Source organism: Scyliorhinus torazame, chromosome 13 (genome assembly GCF_047496885.1).
Source record: "Scyliorhinus torazame isolate Kashiwa2021f chromosome 13, sScyTor2.1, whole genome shotgun sequence".
Lineage (NCBI taxonomy): Eukaryota > Metazoa > Chordata > Chondrichthyes > Carcharhiniformes > Scyliorhinidae > Scyliorhinus > Scyliorhinus torazame.
The window spans coordinates 12,582,240-12,596,476 of record NC_092719.1 but is presented as its reverse complement, the minus strand read 5'-3'; the positions used below and the strand labels follow the sequence as shown (position 1 = coordinate 12,596,476).

Genomic DNA, 14,237 nt, shown 5'->3' with positions numbered 1-14,237 from the left:
CCACCTCCGACATTGCGGCACTCCTTCAGAACTGCACTAGAGTGCCGGCCTGGAATCCGTGCTCAAGTCTCTCGAGTGGAAATCCCAGTCTAACCCATAACTTTCTGACTAGGAGGTAAGAATGCTGCTCATAAGCCATGGCTGACATGCTTTGGTTAGTTGGTTAAAGTTGAATTATACTAGAGCCCATTTCAATGTGTCTCAGGGGGCCCAGCTGTACTGGGAATTGAATGTATAAAGTTATTCTTTTTTCTAAATTTAAAATACCCAATTATTCTTTCCAGTTAAGGGGCAATTTTGCGTGGACAGTCCACCTAACGTGCACATCTTTAGGTTATGGGGGTGAGACCCACTCAGACACAGGGAGAATGTGTAAACTCCACACAGACAGTGACCCGGAGCCGGGATCGAACCCGGGGCCTCAGCGCCGGAGGCAACAGTGCTAACCACTGGGCCACCATGTCGCCCTTGTATAACGTTATTCCAAACAATTAGTTTTGTGCAGAAGGAAAAAGGAAGGGACAATCCAAGGAGCTAAATCATCAAAACATCCTTGCCCAGAGTCATTGTGAAGCCGCATAATCAGTGAAATGTGCAAGTGACCACTCGCATCTGTCAGTCCCGAAATAATCAATGAATTTAAACCTGATGAGGATTTTGCAACATCTGTTGTCCTGTATTAAGAATGATAAAACAGCACTAAGCGGATTCCAAATACTCTTGCAGTGGTTTGATGGACAGTTATACCCCTCATCTTAGCTGCCTGGTTACAGATACGCTAAGCCTACTGCTTAAGCATGCATGTTTGATGCAAGTGTTTTGTGCATTCTGCAAATCCAGGTTACCATGCAAACAACATTATAATGTTGATTGTTAGGCATTTGGAAAAACAAAATCTCTTTAAAAAAGAAAAATAACAATTAACCTCAGCTGAAGGTGGTAGATGGTAGACATCCTTTTCCAAAAAAGATTTAATGAGCCCCCTTGCTTGCAATGGCAGTAGGAGTTCACTGCCTAACACCTCGCATGGAGGATGTCGGTGACAACACCAGGCTACCAACATGTCAAAACTTATGAAATTCTGCTTTTTGTTTATTTTTATTGAGAAGCTATTCTCATTCGGGATTCTGTCTGCGAGCTTTGCCGCTGTGCTTATATTGTTTCTGCAGACTTCACGAGTGTCAGCTTTATCACATATTCTTCTGCTTTAAAAAAATAGTAAATTGAGCCCAGCTCAGGTGCTTGACAGATTAATAAAAAAGATCCATAAATCTTGCCCTTGGCTTGCACCCACCAGCCAAAATTGCCTGCCAGAAAAAATAAGGTGAACTTCCAGTCTCAGCAGGGCTCACATAAGGTGGAGGAGTGATGGAGCACTCTATCGCTCTGAATCCAGCCAGGTGATCGCGCTATCAGGTACGCCCCAGGTCAGGCATAATACTGAGCTCCACTCTGCGTTGCCTTGACAATGGGTGCGATCCTTTCCTTTTTATTACGTGTGCAGCCATTAAACCTTGACAGGAGTGCTAACATTTTCAGCAGCATCAAATGGAGGATAATGGACACAGAATGAATATTTGGAAGTTCTTTGAAGCGGCCTTTTAATCCAGTGCTATTAGCCACGTGGTAGAAAGCTGGAGCAGTGCGAGGAGAGGGAGTGTCAGGAGGTAGACAGGTTTATCAATTGCAGAAACTTTATTTCCAGCCTGGGGAAGCAGATAATGGAAAATCAGAAGCCCCAACATACTATCCTCCCTCCTCGAGATCCACACAGATGATCTGATGACCGCTCACGAAGAGTCAAATCTGCCCCAGTAATTGTCAAATCGATCCCTCAAGGAGGAAAATGAGGAATCATTGGCCAGGGTGTTCCCAGGAAGGTGTCAGCCAAGCCCTAGAGGGCAGCACTCTTGCCTTTGGGTTACAAAGGTTATGGGTTCCAGCCCACTCCAGAGCCTCATCTCTAGGCTGACACTCCAGTGCAGGATTAATGGAGCGCTGCACAGTTGGAGATGCCCATCCTCTCAGACGGATGCAAAAGATATGACAACAGTCAAAGACGCGCAGAGACAATCTCTCTGGTGACCTTCCAGCATTTATCCCTCAGCCAGCATCACTGACCATTTATATGTGGCATATGAATAGTAACTGATTGGAGCCTCTTCTGATTAGGGCTAAAATGTCCTAAATGGCAATTGGAATCCAATGTTCATCAGATAACCCCTATTTGGATTGTAAAAGAGGCCTGCAGCCCAAAGCAGGCAGGTCCTCACATAAGTGGCAACAAGCAGAGAGTCCATAAAGTCACCCGCCCCATTTTGACACCATTACCAGGACCACTAATGCAGATTTTAAAACTAATTGCAAAATAGATTTTTCTTCATCTTACGTTGAAAACCAATTTTGAGAAAGTCAGCCTGGACAGTTCTTTGCAACACCTAGCTGAAGTGCGATAGTTAGTGAAGAGAGAAACGAGATTAAAAAAGGCTTAAATCAAGGCCTGAGGTTACATGTGATTATCCTGTGGGCAATGACTTATCTCAAACTTGATTCATAGGAAGAGCAAGCTTACATTTATTTAGCGCCTTTCATTACTTCAGGATATTCCAAAGCCACTAAAGTGTTTATTTTGAAGTGTAGTCAACGTTGAAGTATATCGGATTGGATTGGATTTGTTTATTGTCACATGTACAGAGGTACTGGGAAAAGTATTTTTCTGCGAGCAGCTCAAAGAGATCATTTAGTACATGAAACGAAAATACGCAATAGGGCAACAGTATGTAGTATTAATCAGGTCAGTCCATAAGAGGGTCGTTTAGGAGTCTGGTAACAATGGTGAAGAAGCTGTTTTGAATCTGCTCGTGTGTGCTCTCAGACTTTGGTACCTTCTGCCCGATGGAAGTATTTGGAAGAGTGATTATGCGGCAACAGTAAACACCCTTGGCATATCATTAGCGTGCCTGACCCGGTATTCTCTGTGCCCTCCGTGATTCTCCGCCTTCACTGGGCTGAGTCCCTGACGGTGTGGTTCATTTGTGCTTTTAAAAATCGTGAAACAGGCGCCTTGGCTGCTGAGGGAGATCGGGTGGGTACGGAAAATGACCAACATCGCTATAGCTTGCTGAAAGTCGTGCCGCTGGCTGGGGGGTGGGGGGGGGGGGGGGGCTTCTGGCAGGGCTGAGGGATGTAATGAGGTGGGGGTTGGCCAGGAGGTGAGCTATGGGGTCAAGGTGGACGGGCACGGAACACCATTGCCACGGCCTGCAAGGCAGCTACGCTGCGCACACTGCTGACGGCCCACGGTGAACTTAGGACCACAGGTCGTATGGGCCCCCCCTCCACAGGTCGTATTCCCCCCCCCATCCCCAGGCCACTCCCCTAGGTGCCCTCTGGTCCCAGCCGAACCATGACCCATCAGCGGGATGGGCACTCTCCAGCACAACCCAGGGCCATCTTGTTGGCGGGGATGGTGTGTGTCTGTTTAAAAAAGGAGGTAGGCAGAAAGTGGGTAATTATAGGCCAGTGAGCTTAACTTCGGTAGTAGGGAAGATGCTGGAATCTATCATCAAGGAAGAAATAGCGAGGCATCTGGATGGAAATTGTCCCATTGGACAGACGCAGCATGGGTTCATAAAGGGCAGGTCGTGCCTAACTAATTTAGTGGCATTTTTTGAGGACATTAACAGTGCGGTAGATAACGGGGAGCCAATGGATGTGGTATATCTGGATTTCCAGAAAGCCTTTGACAAGGTGCCACACAAAAGGTTGTTGCATAAGATAAAGATGCATGGCATTAAGGGGAAAGTAGGAGCATGGATAGAGGATTGGTTAATTAATAGAAAGCAAAGAGTGGGGATTAATGGGTGTTTCTCTGGTTGGCAATCAGTAGCTAGTGGTGTCCGTCAGGGATCAGTGTTGGGCCCACAACTGTTCACAATTTACATAGATGATTTGGAGTTGGGGACCAAGGGCAATGTGTCCAAGTTTGCAGACGACACTTAGATAAGTGGTAAAGCAAAAAGTGCAGAGGATACTGGAAGTCTGCAGAGGGATTTGGACAGGCTAAGTGAATGGGCGAGGGTCTGGCAGATGGAATACAATGTTGACAAATGTGAGGTTATCCATTTTGGTCGGAATAATAGCAAAAGGGATTATTATTTAAATGATAAAATATTAAAACATGCTGCTGTGCAGAGAGACCTGGGTGTGCTCGTGCATGAGTCGCAGAAAGTTGGTTTTCAGGTGCAACAGGTGATTAAGAAGGCAAATGGAATTTTGTCCTTCATTGCTAGAGGGATGGAGTTTAAGACTAGGGAGGTTATGCTGCAATTGTATAAGGTGTTAGTGAGGCCACACCTGGAGTATTGTGTTCAGTTTTGGTCTCCTTACTTGAGAAAGGACGTACTGGCACTGGAGGGTGTGCAGAGGAGATTCACTAGGTCAATCCCAGAGCTGAAGGGGTTGGGTTACGAGGAGAGGTTGAGTAGACTGGGACTGTACTCGTTGGAATTTAGAAGGATGAGGGGGGATCTTATAGAAACATATAAAATTATGAAGGGAATCGATAGGATAGATGCGGGCAGGTTGTTTCCACTGGCGGGTGAAAGCAGAACTAGGGGGCATAGCCTCAAAATAAGGGGAAGTAGATTTAGGACTGAGTTTAGGAGGAACTTCTTCACCCAAAGGGTTGTGAATCTATGGAATTCCTTGCCCAGTGAAGCAGTAGAGGCTCCTTCATTAAATGTTTTTAAGATAAAGATAGATAGTTTTTTGAAGAATAAAGGGATTAAGGGTTATGGTGTTCGGGCCGGAAAGTGGAGCTGAGTCCACAAAAGGTCAGCCATGATCTCATTGAATGGCGGAGCAGGTTCGAGGGGCCAGATGGCCTACTCCTGCTCCTAGTTCTTATGTTTATGTTCTTATGTGTGGGGAGTGTAATGTGTATATGCGGCTGCAGCTGGTCAGCCTCCTGAGTGTCGATCACGGACATGGCGAATCCCGCACGGTTTCTCATTGGAATCGATTGTGTTCCACGTGGCTAGCCCCTCCACGGTCGCTGAATCGGTCCCGGTGCAGCACCAGTTTTGCTGTCGTGCAAGTCCACGACTCCTGCCGCGGCGTCAACATTTGGTCTCAGGAACGGAGAATCCCGTCAAGCACCTCCAACAGTGCAGCACTCCCTCAGCACTGCACTGTAGTGTCAGCCTGCAATTGGTACTCGCGTCTCTGTTGTGACATTCGGACCCAAACCTTCCTGCTCAGCAAGAACCCACTGCACCCATACCACTCCTCACTGATGGAGCACTATTCACTTATGGCCACGTTAATGTGCTCATATAAAATTCCCTTGCGATTTTAGCATCATTAAAAACTTATTTTAAATGGATTAATACTACAGCCCCCCCACCCCCCCCAGAAACATGGACGGAGGAACATGAATAAGTTTGCACGCTGTTCCACACAGGGGCTCACTCCATAACAGATAAGAGAGGTGGGCTGGTGCAATCTGAACTCACCGCTGGCCAGTAGTTTTCGATTAGAAATGCTCACAGTCAGGAGCGTGCAAAGTGCTGGACCCGAGAACGGTATTAATATGCACTTTATACAGCAACAATTAAAATCGTGTTCCTGCCCAAAGAGAGGCCGAACAATCACAGTCCATGATCATGTTAACAAGGGGAGCGCTGGCGGGGGGGGCGGGGGGGAATTCAAAAACCAAGTCCTGGGTCTGAGAAAAGTAATTCATTCGCTGAAAAACACCCTCAAGGAAGTTGTCGGCAACCTCATCTTCCCTTTAATTGGGACCGTCAAAGAAATCTCCGGCAAATGAGATGTTGCTCACCATCAGCATCATCATTTCACTTTGCTCCACAATTACTTCGCATGTCAATAATGAGCAGCTCTCCAGAGCCAGAGAGAGTGGAGACTGTGTGCGGCTCTTTCTTCCTTAATGAGCGACCAATTTAGATATAAATGCTGCACCCACAGCAAAAGCAAAAACAGAACCCCCACCCCCGAAGGTAAATCACCAGTCGAATTGGACTTGCGATAACATTGGTGGATGAAGCTTAACAAAGAAACCAGGAGCGGATGCTGACCACCCACACACACACTCTCACACACAGACACACTCTCTCACACACACACAGTCACAGAGACACTCTCTCACACAGTCACACTCACACAGACAGACACACTCTCTTTCTCTCACTCACTCAGAAAGAGCTTGCAGCCACCCCTGACATTTGAACCCCCAAATTGCAGCGCACAATCTGAAAGCCTGTAATTAGCCGGCAGGCTGTCTTTAGCTGCTGCTGAATGAACTGTTAATAAAAAGCAGCCGAGCACTGGGGTGCCGTGTAATTGCTCTGAACCCGGTGCACTGGCAGTCGCTGGAAGGAATAATGGGCACCGTGCTCCTAATAAAGCCATTTAAATGCACATTTAAAAACAAACGTTGTGGTCTTAATGAACAGCGCGAGTTAACCAATTCGCAGGAGCCACACTGCACTAGGAGGGAGACGGAGAGAGAGAGGGAGAGAGAGAAACAGAGAGAGAAACCATTCCACCATTGGAAAAGGGGTGGCCTTGAAGTTTGAAACCTGATTTAATTCTGCCCCTCTTTGTTTTTGGTGGAGAAACACAGTCTCAGCTAACACTGCCCGGACGGCGGTGAGGTTAATGCTCAAATGTATTTCATGTCCTTGTGCAAAAAGATGTCACAGTCGAGGAAGTTGGCAATTTGAGACCAATAGTGAGAGGGGGAAACTAAGTGCAAACGGTGCAGCATCTAATCATAATAATAATCTTCATTAGTATCGCAAGTAGGCTTACATTAACACTGCAATGACATTACTGTGAAAAGCCTCTAGTCGCCACATTCCGGCCCTTGTTCGGGTACACACAGGGAGAATTCAGAATGACCAAATGACCAAACAGCACGGGCGCGATTCTCCACTCCCACGCCGGTTGGGAGAATCGCCTGGGCCGCCGAAATTTCCAGGGACGCCGGTCCGACGCCCTCCCGTGATTCTCCCAAGCGGTGGGAACGGGCCAGTCGAGTTTCGCGGGCCGGAGAATCGGCGGAGATACCCAAAATGGCGATTCTCTGGCACCCCCGCTATTCTGAGGCCCGGATGGGCCGAGTGGCCAGGCCAAAACGGCGGGTTCCCCCCAGCGCCGTCCACACCTGGTCGCTACAGTCGTGGGTGGTGCGTGAACGCTGGGGGGGGGGCGGCCTGTGGGGGGGCGAGGGGGGATCCTGCACCGGGCTTCACCTTGAATGTGGGGTGGCCCGCGATCGGTGCCCACTGATCGTCGGGCCATCCTCTCTGAAGGAGGACCTCCTTCCTTCCGCGGCCCCGCAAGATCCGTCCCCCATCTTCTTGCGGGGTGGATTTGGACAGGACGGCAACCACGCATGTGCGGGTTGGCGCCGGCCAACCCGCACATGCGCGGATGACGTCCATTATGCGGCGCCGGCCGCGTCATCTATTCGGCGCTGCTTTTACGTGGGCGACAAGGCCTGGCGCGGGTAGATGACGCGGCCCCGATACTGGTCCATTGTCAGGGCCTGAATCGGTCGGGACCGGGGCCATTCCGCACCGTCGTGAACCTCGACGGCGTTCACGACGGCGCGGCCACTTCGGCGTGGGGGTGGAGAATCCCGCCCCACATCTTTCGGAACTTGTAGGGCAGCACGGTGGCCTAGCGGTTAGCACAGCTGCCTCACAACGCTGAGGTCCCAGGTTCGATCCCGGCTCTGGGTCACTGTCCGTGTGGAGTTTGCACATTCTCCCCGTGTCTGCGTGGGTTTCGCCTCCACAACTCAAAAAATGTGCAGAATAGGTGGATTGGCCACACTAAATTGTCCCTTAATTGGAAAAAATAATTGGGTAATCTAAATTTATTAAAAATAAGATAAAGGAAAAATCTTTCGGGACTTGCGGGAGGAAACCTGAGCAACTGGAGGAAACCCACGCAGACACGGGGAGAACGTGCAGACTCCGCGCAGATATTGACCCAAGCCGGGAATCGAAACTGGGACCCTGGTGCTGTGAAGCAACTGTGCTAACCACCGTGCTCCGTGTCACCCCACTGGAGGGGAAATAAAGTCCTTCCCTTATCCATGCCATCCCCAAGGGTTCTTCCACCCAGCATACTTTGTTAAACCGTGTGTGGGAAGCAAGTGGCCTTTTTGTTTGCCTACACGCCCGAGGAGGCTCTGGGGAGGAGCTGCTCACTGTGCCCGCCCCAGCTCTCTTGAGGGGCCTTCTCCAATTAGTGCCATTCCTCTGCCCTTCCACCAGAGTCCTGCAGGGGTCCCTCGCCCCCTTTTGGCAGTATTTATCCTATGCTGAAAGTTACTTTTCTCACGTTCTTCCACCACCCTTTCAAGCATTACATCCAATAATTATTCTATTGGCAGGGTGAGAGAAACTGGGACAGGGTACTGCCCTTCCTGGGCATATTCTAATGGAACTCCATGCAATACAAAGAGGACCTCATCACATCATTCGTCTCCCCCCCCCACCCCCCCACCCCCATGTCTCATGACCACTTGCGTGCTTTGGAAGCGCAGTCACTGCTGTTTGAGGGAAGCAACAGCAGTAGCAAATTAGCACACAGCAAGATCTCACAAATCTATGCAGCCATCCAGGTTGTGTTAGCTAACTGAGTTTAGATTGGGTGGAGGCGAGGTTGCTTCAATTCTCCTGAATGGGCTTGGGGGGAGGTAGCGGAAAGTGGGAAGTATCCAAGGTTACTGTCGAGACCACTACACCATAACCTCTGCTGCAAAAGCGTGAAAAATTAAAGTCGCCAAAATCTGTACTTTCCCCCTTTATAAGGGCGAGCGAGAGAGCTGACTGGTGATGGTTTAACCTGAGGGTCACCACCCTTCAGGCGAGGGGCGAGGTTGAGAAGGCAGGTCCTTTATGGATAATCTCAGCCAGTATGGGAATTGAACCCACGCTGTTGGCGTCTCTCTCTGCGCCATGAACCATCCTTCCAGCCAACTGAGCCAACCAATCACCCAAAGTAAAATGACACCCATCGTGGAGGTCAGAGAGTTGTGGGCTGCAAACGGTAGTTGATTAGTGGGAACAGGGTCCAGCTTGGTGATTTTGCTTTTCATGCTTGAATGGTGTGGACAAGATGGGCGGAATGGCCTGCTTCTGTGCTGTAACTTTTCTATGGTCCTAATACCCTTCTGATGCTTAATGCTAGCTCATCCTTAAAGAATGGCCACTTTAGCGAGGCATCAGATTCACACTCAGATTCAGCACTGGAGCCAAAATGATAATAGTCTCACCTCCCAGCTTGCCAAGGGATAGTGTATTGCATATGGGCCTGCTCTCCATTTTGTAGGATGCAAGTGCCTTCTCTTGAATCAGTTTGAACTGTTTCAAACTTGACCTGAAAAGGATATAGACCCAGAGCAGAAAACTGCCCAAGAAAAGTGAACTGCAATATAAATGGAAAATGCCACAAATACTCAACTGGTCAAAAAATCACCTGAGAGAAAGGGGAAAATGGTTAATATTTGAGGATAAGCTCTTTAATGAACGTCAGAAGGCAGCCGCCACACTTCGTCGGCTGTAAAGCACTTTGGGACAATTAGAGGCTGAAAAGTCATTGTATGAACCAAGGGCATTTGTTCTTTTGTTCTTTCTAACTTGGCAAGGTGCAAGAAAGAATACAATTTAATTGTGTGGTAGATATTAACGTGCTGGCACATTGTCAGGGACGGAATAGAAGATGTCTTACTCTGGATCTAACCAACACTGAGTGCACCAAACGGAAAACATTTTTGCAACAATCACCTGCATTTATATAGCACCTTTCCAGTGCTCAAACACCAAAGGCACTTCACAGGAGTGGAGCAGGGCACAATTGGCCACCAAAAAATGGAGACACTTGGTTAAGTAAGTTTCGAGCAACAAGGAGATGGAGACGGAACATTTGATACAATTGCAAATATTTAACCCAAAAAAAGCATGAGCAGTATTTTTTTGCCCTTAGTATTAAACAAGTTTCTTGCTACATTCTTCAGAAGAACTTTAAAAACAATGCAACTGGGCACAAGACACACATTGCATTATCCTCAAATGGCAATTGAAATTATATTTAATCGTGAATTTGTACAAACACTTGAAAATGATTAAATGACACAAAGAAAGAGCAGGGAAATGAAATTGGAGTAACTTCCATGATTAAATTTCTGTAATTCTATAATCCAGGTACAATGTAATTAACTTGCGTTACCGAGTGTTTTAAGATTCTTCCTTGCTGGACTTGAGGATTACTAATAATGTTTTGCTGGGTAGTTTGTTAAGGACAGTGTCACAGATTTTCTGGTGAATTCCCAATAATCCAGGATTGGACCGTACATTCTAATAACCTAATTATATTTCTTAAAAAGGATCTTAAAATATCGGTTGTAAAATGGGCAAAGCTAACTGTTCAGTTCTCCAGAGCTGGCAATCTAATTTTACAGACCTGATAAACAATGGGTCAGGAAAAAACATATTGAATACTTTTTATCATCTTGAACGTTGAGCAATATTATAGAATGAGCAAAGAATCATTTTAGCACAAATACCCTTCTACCCATCATGCATCCAGCATTAGCTAGTCTGTCAAATACCCCAGGATGTTATGTTACTGCTGTCAGTGGGGGAAATCAAATAGAAGCTTTTCCTATTTCCAAAGAATAATGTAGGAGATGCAAAGCATTGCCTGAATGTTCTTCCCTACCTTCCTAGCCCTTTTCCATAGCCTCTATGTAAATCTCTCTCATGATTTTCTAACTTCTTGCAAAGAACTCAGCTTCACCCTGAACACGTCTGTGAGGACCTGCCATGACCTCCAGTAATACACTGAGGTCTTTCACTCCCCCATTCCAACACCGCAATGGCACTCCAGCAATCCTGAATATCCGGCGGAATGTTCCCTTGGTGGTAAACACTGCCCATACAGCAGTCTCTTGCTCTACTGATGTTGGTAATACTGAGGAGAGCCGTAGTGAAATTGTTCCTGTCAAGAAATGAGGCAGTCTCCCTCACTCCCCATTATCATCAGTGCTACCAACTGCAGCACTGCGCCATTGCAGTAACAGGGTCATCGTCACAAGGGATACATATGCTAAGCAAGCCCATTAAGTACTTCAACATGTGGTAAAACAGGAGTGCTAATGAAGTGAATAATCTCAATAATAAATGGATTCAAAACATCCAAACTTAATATAAATTTCTCTCAAACAATGTAGCAATGGGCTTGTATGCCAAGCTCTACTGTGCCAGTTCCATTCTTTAAGATGCCATACTCAACTTGGAGAAAGTGGCACTAAGTAAATGAATTTAATTGTTGCTTACGGTGATTCCTTACCAATGTATAAATTAACTCCTTTCATTTAAAAAAAATAATTCTTCTGAAGACCTCACACGTCAGCCATGTACTGAAAACACAAGGAGATGTTCCTTGGATTTTCACAATGACACTCTGTAGCCTGCTATCAATGCCACCCCCCCCTGCCACCCCCCTCCCCCCCCCCCAAGTTCTACAAGATAGCATCTTCCCTTCCTCCTCAAGAACTGGTTACTGCCCATGTCAAAATCCAGAGGAGTCGCATGATTTCTTCTGATACCAGTTATTTCTGTATCAGCCACTAGGAGGTGCAAAAGAGCAGCACAAGTTGATTGGTCGTCCAAAGTTTCCAAACCTCGATGTGACTGCTTGGCGCTTCCTACAAGGTCTGACCGAGATCAGGAATTCACTGCGGGATCCGCAGGAGCGATCCCACAACAATGAGATACAGTTTGCCAAACTGATTTAAAAAAGAAAATAATGAGAAACCAGTTAGCAAAATGTACGTGAGTTCAAAAAAAACGATTAGATTGAGAGAGATTTCAAAATGCAACTATATCTTATTTTAAAAATCACGTTTGCATGTCCTAACTCTACCCCACCACATAATTCGACCCTCTTATGAACTGACCTGATTAATACTACACTCCTGTATGCTTCACCCGATGCCGGTGTCTATGTATTTACATTGTGGACTTTGTGTTGCCCTTTTATGTATTTTCTTTTTATCTCCATGTACTAAATGATCTGTTTGAGCTGCTCGCAGCGAAATACTTTTCACCGTACCTCGGTACACGTGACAATAAACAAATCCAAATTCTCCCTTCCTACCTGATGAGTCCGTGTGTGTCATGTTGGGAGAGATCAGTTAGTCCAACAGTGTATTCTGAATTCACAGACTCTGAAATTTCAGGCAGAACAAGGATTGTGTTCGTTTTATTTGTAAATCGCACTCAATAAAACCGAATGGGGCTTGTCATATTTTACCTGTTTTAAAACCACATGTCAATGTTGTAAACGGATGGGAATGATAACCCTGTTAAATTAACTCTTGCTCTTCAAGTGCCACTGGGACTAAGAGGCTTCAAAAAAGGGGTCAATTGATTCGAAAATGTACAACTTCAAGATTTTGTCAATTGCAGTGAGCCCACAATAGCAACTTCAGTATAAATCACAGTGGGCTATTGAGTGGGGTCAGTGATGTTTCAATCCATAGCCTACCTACCCGTCTTCTGTGTGGGCAGGGGGAGAGGGCCATTGAATTCTAAAGAATTCCGTCCCATCATCCCCTCAGCACTTGAACCGATCCATCGGTCCACTAGTTAGTAAAGTAATTGGAAATCAGCAGTTTTTGGCCAACCCTGAGGAAGTGTAATCATAAATTGAGAGAGAGTGAGAGAAAAAAGGTTAAAACGACACCACTCGTGCACAGCAGGATCCTAAAGACTTCAAGCCAAGAAACCTCTGTGCAAATAAATAGCTGGGAGTTGCAAGGAAAAGGAACAAAAAAAAAAGTTTGTGGAGCAAAAAATGTTCTCCCCTTGCCAGACACTTGTAATCTTCCCGAAATTTGCCAGCAGGGTTTTAATTACAGCTCTCTCTGGTAGCCACACACTGCTTTTGGTGACAAGTAAGTAACTGTCATGCTCCAGCAGCATCATTTCCACGGTATAAGACAATAAACCCATAGCCCTTACCTCCTCACAGTCAAGCTGACAACATCTGGGAACTCTGAGTCATGTGGACCAGTGCAGGGAGAGATTAAAAAAAAATCATATACATAGCTACACGCAATGCATAGCAGACATCAAGTGCCGGAGAGATTAGAGTCCAATAAAATTGTAAACTCGAGGTCACACAGATGGTTCATTCCTCAACAAGCCACAGATTATACAAAGCAGCAGAATGCAAACTTGGAACAAAATAAGGCAGTGATTTCAAAGCAAAGGTGCCGGCGCCTCAATCCGCAAACGACAACCTGCTTTCTTTGTCGTTGCAAGCACAGAAAATCAAAGTACAAAAATGAGGGCGAAGTTTCTGCAGAAAAAAAAAATTCCAGCAGCAACCTACCTCTTCTGGAATCGACTTTGCCCAAACAGCACACAAGGGGCGATGGGCTGGAAGCGTAACTCCCTGCACACTCTCTGGCAGACCCAAGTGGTGTAGTCTTGATTCTCAGTGCTGCCTCGCACTGCTCCGTTTGGATGAAGGTTTGTGTGGGTTTTGCAAATGGGTTGCACACGTCAGGTGCACATCAGGAAGCAAGCGGGCATGTTCAGAGGGGTGGGGTGGGAGGGAGACAGACATGCAGCATGCAAACGACTTCAACTCTACTGACTCACCAAAGGGCACTTTGGTCCAAGTTCAGAAAGCTTTTTGTAAACAGGGGTAGGGGGGAGAGGGGGGAGAGTTCCCGGAAAAAAAATAGTGTTGGAAGCAAAACCAAACAGCTAATGTGTATCAGGGTGAACTCGGATGAGATAATCGCAGGGTGGGTGGGGGGGATATGGTGGATGCCACACAGCAAACAAACTGAAATCTCAACAAAGACGGGCAGGTAGATAGATGTTGGTGATTAAGGTTAAGTTTCATGAGTGCAAGTGACTGTTGGAATCAGATTCACCAAGATTCAAAAAGAAATGAACTGATCGATAGGGGGGGTATGCAGATACATCTACCGAACTACTGTTAAAATCAAACATTCATTCATTTGCCTGCTTTACAATAGGCGTCGATGTTCGTTCTTACCGTCTCCCAGATACAGGCTTCACTACAAGGTACCAGTAATTGACAATATTTTAACTCATAATTCACAAAGGGCTTGTCACTGGTAATCTTGTGGGTCTAACCTTTTATGTGGCTTGAAGGGT

At 46.5% G+C, this 14,237-nt stretch overlaps 1 protein-coding gene across 2 annotated transcripts in view; it reads right to left on the bottom strand.

Annotated features, from left to right (window-relative positions):
• The window catches only part of celf2 (cugbp, Elav-like family member 2), a 1,037,523-nt gene extending 1,023,928 nt beyond the window's left edge, over positions 1-13,595 (bottom strand). For both annotated transcript variants that reach the window (XM_072471059.1, XM_072471057.1), the window contains exon 1: positions 13,438-13,595. The gene's annotated coding sequence lies outside the window, so the exon portion shown is untranslated. The remainder of the gene's footprint in view (positions 1-13,437) is intronic.
• Positions 13,596-14,237: the final 642 nt, after the last annotated feature.